This window comes from Mastacembelus armatus, chromosome 1 (genome assembly GCF_900324485.2).
Source record: "Mastacembelus armatus chromosome 1, fMasArm1.2, whole genome shotgun sequence".
Lineage (NCBI taxonomy): Eukaryota > Metazoa > Chordata > Actinopteri > Synbranchiformes > Mastacembelidae > Mastacembelus > Mastacembelus armatus.
Genome location: NC_046633.1, coordinates 5,843,825 through 5,858,084, shown reverse-complemented (window position 1 = coordinate 5,858,084; position 14,260 = coordinate 5,843,825).

Genomic DNA, 14,260 nt, shown 5'->3' with positions numbered 1-14,260 from the left:
CAGGGCAATACAGCCACTACATATCTTCCTTTTGCATGACAATACATAAAACATGGCAGGCACATGTTTTTATTTTTTCTCTCAAATTTTAATATCAATGAAGTGGATTTGATATTTTTGTAGTGCCTAATTAATTCAAATGCTATTGCAGTTTATATGTGTTTATCATAAACACTTAACTGTAAATATGTTTCCAATAGCTAAACATAAGCCTAAACAACAAGCAGTCAGCACATAAATACCACTTTTAGCAGGAAAAATAGCAATAATCATCCAGTAGTTCAGTTAAGATATCAGAGGTTGAGCTGAATAATTCCCCTACATAAATCATATTAAATGTTATTTGTACATCTGCCAAGATTTATCTGGTTCCTGATTATACGATATACATGCTTGTGTGATAGTCGTTTTTAATCAGAGACAATGTGACACAGAAATCCACAGACAAACAAAGATGATCTTAAAGAACAGAGTAAGAGGTGTAACATCCCAGAGGAAATCAACAGGAACCTGAGCAGCAACATGCCATTACCATGGAAACACTGATAAGCCAAAACTTGCCATGACTTTGAGGACTAGCAAAATAGTTCAGGAGCCATACACTGTCCATTACATATATGTGGGGTTGAGAATATAAGATGATGTTTTGAGGAGGCACAACTCCCCAATTCACCACTAAGAACTGGCTAAACTATGACATCACAATTTATGTGACAGGATCAATATACGTAAAAAGACTCAAACATATTTGTGTCATGTTGAAGTAAGCAAGAAAGTGCATTTCCACTTCCCAGTTTGTAAAATTATAGTGTATTTTCTGTTTATACAACTTGGCCCAACAGTGAGACAAGTTATGAAAAAAAAAAAAAAAAAAAAAAAACAATCACAAAAAAAGTTATTGTTCTTGATTCAAACTTCCAACCACAGGTTCATGAATTGAATGACTTCACTCAGACGCCATCTCACACCACAGTATGGCATATTTGACTTTCATAACTTTCAGAGATGCATACACTGAAGGAGTCAAGATGCATTCCCATAAAAATGCTAGTATTTAGAAGTTATTAAATTAAGATATTTCCAAGAAAGGCTTAAACAATTTGGAAAAGAGAACAGGGGACATGGAGCCACCTGCTCATAGTGTTTAAGAAACCAACTAAGTAGTAGGCAAGTAAAATAGTTCAAAAATAGATGTCAATATCCATCAGACTTTCCAAAAAGACTAATATAATGCACACATGCAAGAAAACACCAACAAGTTTCTTTTATCCTTTCTACTTCCCCAGCTGCATACAAATGCTGTGAGGCGACAATGCAATTCAAGTGTACATTTACGCCTGGAGCTCTACAGAACAAAACAAAGTGCTGCCAGAGAGGTCACAAAGAAAAAACAAATAGAAAAAACACTAGAGAACTAGAAAAAAAAAAAAAAAAAAAAAAAAAAAATCAGCAAAGAAACTGTTTCCTGCAAGACACACAAGGGGCCAAACCTGTCAGTCCAGGGACGGTGTACAGGCTCTGGAAAAGCTTGCCAGTGCTTGGGGGCACAGCGTGTTATCTGCAGCACCACAGACCTTCCCCTCTGAAGTGTTGCTGAGCCACCAACTGAGCCAGGGGCAGTGAAGGGGGAAGGTGGGAGGCTAGAGAAAATATAGAGAAGGCAACAAAGGTGAGAAAACAACAGAGTTAGAAAAGATACAACAGCAGCAGAGAAATAAACAAAACATGCTTGTCAGCTTTTGCCCTGTGATGTCAAAAAAACAAAAAAAAAAAGATTATTTACAGCAATTTGTTTGGATGAGAGCTAAAACAGCATGGGTCTCACAGCACACATCATTTTGTTTTCTCTCTTTTTTTTAAATCCTGTTTACAGAGGTACTTTTTCCCTTTTAGGAAGTAATGAGAAACACATATGGTGGCCATGTGTTGGAGAACGATCGGCTGCATGGGGAGGAGTTGTACAGGGGACACAATCAGATGGCAAAAGCGAGGAAAGTGAACTGACACATTGTTTCTGCCTGCTCCCTCTGTTTACTGCAGCTCTCCCTTAAGGATTATCCTCATTAATAGACTTAAAGGCACTTTAACTGAGTTGCCAGCTGTCTGCGTCCTCAGTGCAAAGCCATCCAGGTCGAGTCTAATGGAGGATGTCTTGCCACGATAACACAACACATTCCAACAGCAACCCCAAATTCTTTAGCATAAATGGAGCAAAATGTTTTATATAGAATAAATAATACAAAACAAATAACACAGAGATTATCTTTATCCTTGAATGAGAAAATTCATCCTCCAAATCAATCCTCCATGTATTTTGAAGGCACACTGTACATACCAGTGCCCAAACCTGATCAACAGAAAACTAAATAGCAACTATTCTGATAAATGATTATACATAGAAGTTTTAATCAAAAATATGCATTTTCTAGTTTTACCTTCTTAATTGATAGGATTTGCTGAAACTATCTGAAAATATCTTTGACAATAAGCAAGATATTTGAACTTCACATATTGTGAACTGCATTTTTTTTTTTTTTTGTAGATGTAATATTTTAGATCTCCAACTAATTAATCAGATTGTGAAAAATCAGAAATGTCACTTTGGGGCAGCAGAAATACATAGTAAATGATCACTTTCACGCTATTTTGAAACATTATTGTAAATTATCGATTAAAGTGAGCACTTCCCACAAGGCACATTTTAGAGTTACAGTAAGTCTATCCTGAGATAGAGTAGCACCAACAGACAGACATCCTACCTGCAATATTTTGATAAATATAAATAAATAATGCATACAGAAGGATGAGAATATGGGCCAGAGAACTTGGATCTACATAACTTTAGACTGATAGAAAATTACTTCAGACTCAAAATGCTCAATATTAAATTTAACAGATAAAAGTAGGTTATCTACAATTTGGATGATCAGTGATTTTGTTTGTAGAAGCAAAATGCGTTGGATTTTTTGGAAAGTAATGTTAGATACACTATCATCCAGTAGCTTGTTGACTATATGATTGCATTTGTCACAGTATGATTGTCTATCCACAAACTAATGCATTTAAACAGTGCACTGTGTCAAATAAACACAGGAGAAAGCAACTTTTTTTGAATTTCTTTAAACTTTATATTATACTCAGTGAGAAGGAGCAGATGAATGAGTGTGCTCTAGTGATCATATATTGGAGAACCTAAATTTAACAATCGAGAAACAAAGACCTGTAGAAAACATTCCAACGAAGTGTGGTAAAACAGTCTAAAGGTTTTCTTGTGGTGACCCTAAGAGATTGAAAGACCCCCTGACCAAGCATGTAAGAGAAGCCTCCATTCACAAAAACAGCTGTTTCCATGCCAACAGGACCTCAGCAGGGAGAGGCCTCCTTTCAAATGGTTTTCATCCTGCACCTCTGCTGCAGCCTCAGAGAAGAACTGGTGGGCATTTGAGAAGGAATGAGTTGTGGGTGGCAGTGGAGAGATGCAATTGTGTTAAGGCAAGATGGAAAAGGTCTGAGCTGAAAGCTCCAGAGCCAACATTCAGTCTGTGACTGGAATGAAAGTGGTAACAAGTTGGTCATCGGACTCATCAGATAAAAAAGCAAATAAGCATGTTCCCATTAGTGTTAAGCCTCTTGATTAATGTATTTTGAGGAAAATGAAGCCAAATAGTATGCGTTCCTCTGCCATCATGTGAACGTGTTTGTGTACAACCCACTCCTCTGGTTCAAGCACAGGAAAGTGATGAGGACACACATCATTTATAACAGGAGAAAGACTCTGGCTGACTAGGCAAACATCCCTCAGGGGGAAAAAAAAATAAAATAAAATAAAGAAACACTCTCCTGGATTCCATATTTGTATTCTACATTACTGCTGGTAGTCTACCGCACCATTATTTTGTACAACAACATATATAATGCTGACTTGTTCGTCCCAAACTGCCACTTCCTCTTGTCACTGCACTGTGTCACCTAGCATTCACACTATAACCCACATCAAAGCAATATGCCTGGGAGATCCCTCCCTGTGTTCATTAACCAACTCAGAGCTACATGGCACAGCACTGAATTATTAAGGTGCTCTTTGCGCATCACAGATAGAAAACAGAGGGCCATTCACAACCGCAGAAAGCACCCACGCTCTGCTGTAGTTTCTGCTAAATCTACAGCAAGTGTGAATTTAAACTTATTTAGAAAACGTATTGAGGATACTAAGAACAGAATATACCATCACATGAATGATGACCCTATTATAAACTGAACAAATGGATGATGCAGACAAACAAAAAAGTTAAAGACATGCAGGAAATGTTTCAGTGAGTGTGACTACATCTAGATGTGAAAGGAGCAATATGCAATATGAGAGAAATAAATAACAGCAGGCTATGAGAAGGGAGTAAATAAGAGGATAACAGGGTCCAGCAAAGGTAAATGAATGTCTGTGACAAGACAGATTGTAAATTGTGAGAAGTTTGTATGATTGTATGCAACACCCTGAAAAGAGAACTCAAATTGAGAATTACATATACTAAAAACTCTGACAGTTTTCTCTATGGCAATAACAGCTTCATATAAAAGTCGATTATAGACAATTGCATAAAGCATTACCTCACCTAAAATGTTTACATGGGTTCCATGCTACAAAAACAATATCTCAATAGTATCGGAAAACATTTGCCTCCAATTTTCCAACCTCTCAGGATTCCTAAACTCTTATGTTTAAATGTTGGCTCCTTTAGAAGTCACTAAATGCAAACTGACAGCGCAGCATATCAAAACAATGTTTACTGTGTTTACTCTGCATTACTAAATTAGAAAATATCTGCATCTCATACCGTTCATTTAATATAATGACACTGAGTGTAAAAACTAATATTACCACTGTTGCCATTCATGTGGCAAGAAGTAGCTCAATCAAGGAATCAGGGACCATCAAATCCAGACCACAGCCCTTTTGAACAGACCATAAGACAACAATGTGATCATACAAGACAGAATAACAGGTATATAATTTAACAGGCTATTTCAGGCTTACTTGCAGCAATTACCTTAAACTGTCTTTCTCTGTTGTATCTCTTATTACTCCCTGTAAGGACCTCAGCAAGAAGGTACTGATTTTGGAAACTGAAGTAAGCCATCAGTATGCAAGATTATCAGTCTGTCAATAAACACTGTGCCCCTGGGTCTGTGTGTGCTTCATTTACTGTTGCAACTAGCTGGTTAAAGTAAGTGAACAACAAGAACAGTTTGTGAGGGTGTTTCTTCAGAGAAAGTAGTGGAGATAAGTCTCCTCACAACCTAACCTTTCTTTCTGTCCTCCTTTATGTTCTTGTTCATTCTTGTGCCACAGTCCTAGTTAATACCTTTCTTAAAAAACAGTTTTCATGCGATGCTCTGAAGACAGAGGATTCCTCTCCCTTAGAGGTGATTTGGGCCCCAAAAGCTCTTTAATTTCCTCCTCCTTTCCTCTGCCCACACACACGCTGACAGTAGGTTGGACAGCTATAAAGTCTGCTCATCTAATCTTATCTGTTTTTCCTCTTGACACTTATGGAGATGGCTTCATTTCCTTCTCCATTACACCGTTTACTAACACCTCTAAATTACTCTCACATTCTTTCCATTCTGCCCTTGCTTGCTCCAGCTCTCTTTTTTTCTGGCTTCTCCACACTGATGCCTGCACATCTCTGTTACTGTCTTTTCTACATTTGTCTTCTCTCCTCAAGATCTGTTTTATCTGTATTTAAGAAGTACATGACTGTCAGAATCTGTTAAACTGGTTAAAAAATGACTAATGTAACTAAGAAAAAGGTGGCACAAGACTGACTCAAATGACACTTCCCACTTTCAGTCTCATCTCTAAATTCAGTCTGCAGCTAAATCACCCTTCCACCAGTTGAAAATCTATCCCCACACAGTAACACTGACTTGTACTCTGTCATAAAACCTGATTATTGTCAATAGGCAGCATAAAGCATGATGATCAGCAGACTTACCTTGTGCCCACCATCGCTTCCTTTTTGTACTGTGGATGCTCATTAGAGTAGCAGGATCAATTTCTCAATTCCCTCAACTGACCTGATGTCAACAACCGCAGATTGACATCACTCATTGTCTTCCAGTTAGTCATCTGACCAAATGTCCCTGTATGCTTTGTTAAACAGTGATTTTGGTCCCAAAAAGCCTTGAAGACTATGTTACCAAAGCAATCCACTACTACACAGAAGCTTTTCTCTTGTCTTCATCCTTCCCCTCCTTTCCGCAGCCTCAAACACATCAGCTTGAGGATTCTCATCATCCCTGATGACCTGGGGCACTCCCAGTATATGGCAAGGAACATCTACACTGCCTTTTCATACTCTGCTAAAAACACTCTTGATTCTGAAATGTTAATAGCAAAACCTTACCAAAAACACTCCTATTATGTGCTCCGGTTGTCATTGATACACATTCTGTCTGTTGAGGCACTGGTTTGAGCTTTTAGTCACAGATATTCCTGCATCCTTAGTTTTCCCATTTCTCCATATTCCAAGCTCATGTGATATGTTTCAGAGCTGGGTTAACATTTTGAGGATATGTGGTTGCCTGCAGGAAATATCTTAACAATGAGTCTTAACAAAAACATGTTTGCTCAACAGTGTTTAATTAGCAATTATTAGTGTCAAGCAAGTAGATCACATATGGGTACTTAATTGTTTAGTTCTTATCTCCAAGAAAATAAGCCAGATGAAACACTGCCAACCATTTTAACCCTAGAAACCAATCTCACTCTGACTTCCTTCATGTTTTATCAATACAAGCCTTCAAAGTCAAGAAATCCAAGTGCCCCTATATATCAGAATGGTTTAAGAAAGGCCCTGAGGTCAGTAACACAGCAGCAGTCAGGACTGTGGGAATATAGAGCTTTCTGCAACCGAAGTCTAGGAATCCCCTCATCTTTTACTTCCTATGGTCTTGCAGCAATACTCAGTCAGAAAATGGTATTTCATCACAATGACCCATGTGACCCATGCCCTAACCTAGCTATACTGTGTCACCCACAGGGATGAAGGAACTGATGAATGTCACTCTCTGCTTAGCTGTCTAGTTCATCTGTTCTACAACCTGACCTGTTAATGACTATGGCTGGTGGGTTGCAACCTGTATAATCTGCAATCAAATCTTGAACTGGGAAAATATGTGTTGTAAATTATGTATCACACTAGAAACACTGGCTTCATCTTAAAAACATCTTGTTTTACACAACCAACAGTCCAAAATGCACAGATATTTACTGTAGTCATGTATGACAAAGACAATTAAATCTTCAAGCTGGAAACTGCAAACATTGGCATTTTACCATTCAATCTACAATTTTAAGTCCTTAATTTCAAAAAGATTTCATGAAGTAAAAACATTCCTCAAACTAGAATGCAAAGTCATCAATTACTGAACCCATATACTGAGTAATGACAGTGTACAGAAAATGTAGCACAGATTATAAACATAATATCTGACATCAAATGAACACCATAAAAAAGTCCCCATACTATATATTATACTAATATAACACATTGTCAAGTTTACGTAAAAACCTGTCTCTTCACATTTCCACAAAATGCTCCTCTGATACATGTAGTCTTAATAGGCTCAGAGGTCTTTGAGACAGTTTTCAAATGAGCTTTCATTATATCACTGCTTTATCAAATCAAAGAAGAAGCTGAACAGGTCAAACTCCAGAAAACAAAAGGGCTATTTTTTGTTGACCTTAAATGAAATAAACAGGCTAATTTTCAGTGACTGTGACTAATATGTTGTCCTCAATGGAACCCTTCTATAATTTCATCTAAGGACATGCATATATAGAGACTATTTATACAGACTGATTTGGTACCAGCATTAACAATAGTGATACTACTCAAAATACAAAAAAGACAGAAAAAGCATGACCTCTTTCATGCTTAACATGAAAACAACCAATCACGGCACAATAATACAGGCTGTCAACGTGTCATCTGCTGAGGACTTTAAAGAGTTATTGAGGAATATGGGTGTTACTGGAGGTGTTAACTTTCCATGGGTTTAGATCTCATGACAACACACACATGGATGAATAAACATAATGTTATCTGGACAAAATAATAATATATAAAAAAAAAATCTGCTATTGATCCAAGACACTGCATTTCAGTTTTGACCACAGGACCAAGACATAGTTATCTCATCAACTGCAGATTCAGACCTGAGAGATCAAGTGAATAGAAGTAGGGTAAAGAAGCAGCAGTACTCCCCTGGAGAAATGGACAAAAACCTGACTTCCCAACACTACTACTGACAGGGTTAACGTGGATTGAATACTACTTTTGTAAACTTTAATTTATTTCAGTACATTTACATTTAATGGAATTGATTACCAGACTAGACAGCACAAATCAAAGAAACTTTATGGTCAGCCTAAGGACTCAGCTGACTGAAACTTTGTTACCTATGTTATATGCTTCGATGCAGTTCTGTTGTTTAGCATTAAATTGTAATGAACAGATTTAGACTTGTGTCTGTGTGAATATCTGTCCACGGATTTGGCAAACCAAATATATACTGAGTTCAAACTCAATCTATGTTTGAAAGTGAGTGTGTTCTACTGACTCTTGTTTACATGTAGTATATGCAAACAACATACCTGGTATCATTTTCTGCTCTTTTTCAGACAGTTTCAAGAGCCCTACATATGTTTACCTGAGCTACACCAATGGAAAAAACATCCCATTATCCAAGTTTCTCAACATTCTTTCTATTGAGATGCATCTTCAACTCCAGTTACATTTTAGATAGTCAACAAAACAAAGACTACAGTGGAAAAACTGGCATCAGGATAAGAGAATTCTGCCATAAAAGTCTGATTCTACTGATCCAAAGAAAAATTGTGATGCCAGTTTGGTTCATCCATACAGAGGTCTATATCTATGTTTCTCTACATTTAATGTAAACAGTAAATTGCAGGTGTGATCAAAAAACAGAGTAAGGCTGCATGTAAACAAACTGTGACCAGTGACAGAAATGTGATTCCAGACTTTATAATCAATCAGATGTCAGTTTTTAAGGTAAAGAGGCTTTTCCAATACTTTGTCCAGCCCAGTGTGGACAAATTAAATATCAGAAACACCTCTCTGTATAACACAATACCACAAATCACAGCCTTGTTAACTGAAACAATGTTTGAGTACTTAAAGCAAAAATAACCATTTGAATATATAATTCACACTCAAAATGACCTTTCATTGCCCTACATGAAAGTAAACAATCATAACATTCACGAAGGTGGTATTTCTCTCCTTTGCAGTACTGCAGTATTGGACTAGTTTAGTTTAAACTAGATGTACCAAATATATTGGAATGATTGCTGAGAGGAGATGTGAGGCCTGTTCCACAATCAGCCACCCAAAGGCTGCTTCAACTACAACTTCTGGTAGAAGTGCCTTCTTTAAGATAAGTCTTCTGTGATTTGATTCTCCTGTGATTTGCTAAATCATCCTAAATCTCTCAACAATTCTTCATCGGTGTTGTCATTGTCCACTTAGCTGTAGTTAGGACCATGTAGACCCAGCAGAGGCACAGACCTGAGGATCAGCTATGAGAAATCAAAGCCTGAAGAACTAAGGAAATTCTGCTGCTGAATTGCAAATAAACACTACTTTAGCACATGCCTATTTCACACACTGTGCCCCAAAAAAAGACAACTCACAACAACCGAGTTTATACGCTTTGGATAATTAACGTGTTGCACGCGCTGGGGACTCAGTTTCTGATCAAAGTGTGTTATCAACGACTGAGCCAAAACACGACAAACTGTGTCGCCTTCATTTCGCGCAGGTGACATTATCACACGGTGTGTCTCAGCTACGACACGCTAAATCAGTCAACTTGAACTTCTTTCAAGCTCCACATCAACATACGTGCGTTAAGTTGGCTAGCATTAGCGATGCTAACAGAGCCAACAGCCCCTGACATAGTTGTGAGTTAGCTGGCTAATGCTAGGCCCTTTTCCACTGGTCATTCAGTGCAAATTTCTCAACTGTGATCTTGCACTTTGTAACTTTATAGGGTGTTTACCTTGGAAATGTGAAGATGAACAAAGACTACAGGCCTCCCCGGCGGTTCTTATGGGTCGTGTATCCAAACTGAGATATCCTTTGGAGCTTGAAGATGCTAACGCTCCTTCGGCAGCCAGTGTTAGCAGCTAGTTAGCATGTTAGCACCCAGCTAACTAGCCTCTACAAGTCAAGTTGGTGTAATGCTAGCGTTAGCTGCTCTGTTAGACTGACGAGTGTATAGCTCGACCCTCTGACTCGGTGCCTTCACTGGGCGGCATGTGCCGGTCTCCAGCTATTACAAGAAGGAAAACACATCCACAGAAACCAAACTACGACACGGTTGCGATAAATTCGCCGTTAACAGTCTCCTCAACAACCACCAGGTTTGCTCGTCTCCGGACTCTCCACCGACTGGAGAGAATGGCTGTCGCAAGTTAATGACGACACGTTTTTGTTTGCTAATGGGCGCTTTAATGTGATGTAATAATATGCTCCCTGGAAGACGTCCAGGTATTTTCTTTGGATATTTGGCCTGCATTTCAAGTATCCCATAAAACCCAGACTAATTATAAAAATTTCCAGTAAAGTTGCAACTAGGCTACTTGTACTGGCAACAATATCATCAAATAATTATATAAAAGAATTAATAATGTATATGTTATGGCAGGTGATTTCTAGTCTTATTGGTTTTTCAAAATGTATAACATTGTTTTTAACAATGATCACAATTTATTTCCAATTAATAACTTTATTTATTGATTCCATCTACAATTTATTCCAGATAAGCAGTGATGAAATGAAATTCAATACATTTATTCATTTACTGTACTTAAGACACCCACAGTGTGCAGGTATTTGTACTCTTTCTGAACAATTGCAGTACACATTGTATTTCTATACTTCTATTCCATTACATTTTACATCTAGATACATCCTCTACCAGGGCAGATATGCTTATTATCACATTTTTTAATTCAGGATACAGTATATGTATAAGCAAGTTTATAGTTAAAATTTTTAATGTCTTTATAGACAGTATGACTTTGTAATAATGTGCCAGATTATCTAGAAAAGATGCATAATCACTATTACTACTCAGGGAGATCATTAGTTGTCATGAACTCCATGTAAGCACACATCTGTCAGTTATCATTAAACAAAACATATATATCAAATTGATACAAAATTTCCTTTAAAATTTCCTGCATGATGTGTCATAATAAAGCATGGCAGCATGCTACAAAAAAAGAACAAGCTATCATGGATTAATGTGCTGCTGCTGCTGCTGCTACCACCCCTCACTGCCAGCTGTGGTTAGATTTGGCTCATGGCCATTTTCATGCCCTGTATCTGGATCCTCCAGGGAGAGTCTGAAATCCTGAGATATCACTAAGCACCAAACATGTGATCCTGAGAAGTGTGGAACTAAAGCTGGAATCTGGTCAATGAAAACTGAAAAGCAGAGCTTGGAAACAAAGGAAGACTGTAAAGACTGTAAATATCCCCCTTTGTTACTAATTGCAGTGAAATAAGGATTTGAAAGCAGCTTTCATATTTCTATTAATGTGTTTTTGTCAGTCAGAGTAATTACTAAAATATACCCTGCTGGGCTGGAACTAGAATCTTAGAACTACTGAGATCACATCTTTCTTTTCACAAACAACATTTGGATTTTTTTTCAACGTTTCTTTCATTCAACTTAACATTTGTACATTTTAATTTTGGATATTTTAAGAACTTATAAAAACGAGTTGCTCTGGTTTCAAATAAATGTTAGAAGATGCAGGAGCATGTATTCTTCAAGAGTGAAAACGCTCTAGAACAATTCCTTTTTTGTAGTTTGAATAAATATTCATGTTTTTTGTATTTATTCCAAATTAAAATAAGTTATGGTTGTTTCTTTTAATAATAATGTGAGTAGGTTGAATATTAATATCAAATTCAGTCTGTACTCTTAGGCATAATTTACCATGGCCTCAAGGGAGAGCCTGGCATTTTGCCTTTGTACTAACTTTAAGAACTTTAGCACCCACAGTTATGAAATCTTCATGTCAAATTAACACTCTCTTCAAACTTTTGTTAACTAATATTTTTAGGGAACTAGGGAAACTTATTTTTTAAGTTGGCACAGGTGAAAATGGTTTTAAGTGTGCCTGTAAAGTAAATTATAAAATGTAAAATGTTCCTAAATTCCCATAAAATCACAGAGAACATGACCTCTGTGTTCTCAGTGGTAGCTACAGCCCTATCACCCTAGATGATGTCCAAATGGTGCAAAGAGCAGTCTTTCATAAGAGGCAGTGGAAAGTTTCACACAGTTCAAACTGCTCACAAAAACCCTATAAAGGCCCAAGTTCAAAACTATTGTGATGCAAGTCTCATATAATGACACCAGCACACTCTCATGCTCACAGTTTCCCTGGCGTATTCTGTTTTCCACTCAAAGATTGCTCAAGAATGAATGTGATGATTGCGACAGATGGACGATGCTCTGTAACATCACAGCTCACAGGCAAACAAACACGGCTGCTGGTGCGGCTCTGAAAAGGAATTGATAGAAATATGTAAATTTGATGTTATGAATGTGCTCTCCAGGAGATTATATCACATTTGTTTTCCTTGCAACAGACACACCTTTATTCACAAGAATAATGATGCGTGTCCTTCTACATGTAAGTAAATATAACAGACCTAGTGCCAGCACAAAGTTTCTAGGTTTATAGGCTCAGATTTCTTCACAACCCTGTTTGCACATAACACACAGTAAGACACACAGCAAAGAAAACTCTACCTGCTGGCGTAGTGCACGTATTTTATTTCTATGAACATGAACTAGTTGATATTTTGGGAAACATACCTGTTAATTCTCTACTAGAATTATATGGCAAACGTGATACCATTCTCATGTCTGTACATTGAATATGGAGTTAGAGCGAGGAAGCAGTTAGGATGATTAATCATTGATTAATCATTGGGGTCTATGAGATGGTAACAAATTCTCATCACATCCTTGAACCCTTAAAATTTCTTGCGTTTTCCACCGACATACAGGTCTGGGTTGTTTTGGATCGTTAGCCTCAAATATTCAGTTTACATCCACAATACAAAACAGTGACAAATCTTCATATTTTAGCTTAAAATTGCATTTTAGCATCATAAACGACAATTAAATGATCAGTAATCTTCAAATTACGAAATCTATTTACCATTCAGTTCTATAGTCATCAAGGCTATAGGTCCACAGCCATAGTGGCTCTGTACTTGGGCACAGAGATAACTAATTTCAGATATAATGCTTACCATGCTCACAATCTTAGTTTAATTTGTTGGCATGCAGGAAAATGTTGATTGCCCTTACATCACTGCAACTGAGGCTGATGGAAATGTTTGCTTTTCATGGATTTGGTCATAACCTGAAGTAGCCTGCTGGGCAATTTTTTACCTGATGGTGGCACTACAGGAAGAATCTATGCATCATCACTAAAGTTATTAAGAAAAGTAGGCGAGGGGAACAAGTCTGCTTACCAGATTTCATGGCAACCCATCAATCCAGCTGTTGTGATTTAAGTCAAAAATGTTTGCCTTAATGAGGGAGTTGAGCAAAAGCCAGGGAATCACCAAAGCCATTAGGATAAACTAAACATGAACGTATGTGCACGGCAGCAATAGCTTAGCTGTCAAGGCCTGAATTATTTGGAGGCCATGACTCTATATACAATATTACATGGCAGTCCATCAAATAGTCATTGAGGTAATTCAGTCTGAAGCAAAGTGACTGATGTAACTGCTAGAGCCATGATTTTTGTATGTGAAGTTCATGACATAATTTGATCAAGATGTTTTCTTTATTGAAATTACATTCAGAGATCAATTGGCAAAACAACAATACTACAGCCATGTATGAAATATTTACAAAAGGCAAAAGGAAAATAATATCTCTTGGTATTCTGTATTCTTATATTTACAGTGCAAGATCCTGCAAAATACTGACTTACACAAAAGTGGTGCTCACATTTAAATCAGTGTAAAGACTTTTTAGATTCTAAACCAAAAGGTAAAAAAAACATCTAAATAGTATCAGGAGACATCAAATTTTCAGTCAGAGTTTTTTTTTCTATGGTGAGATAAAAATCTTATCAGTAGTAGCTTTTTTAAAAGCTGTTTCAGCAACAGGTAATAATTTATCAAAATGC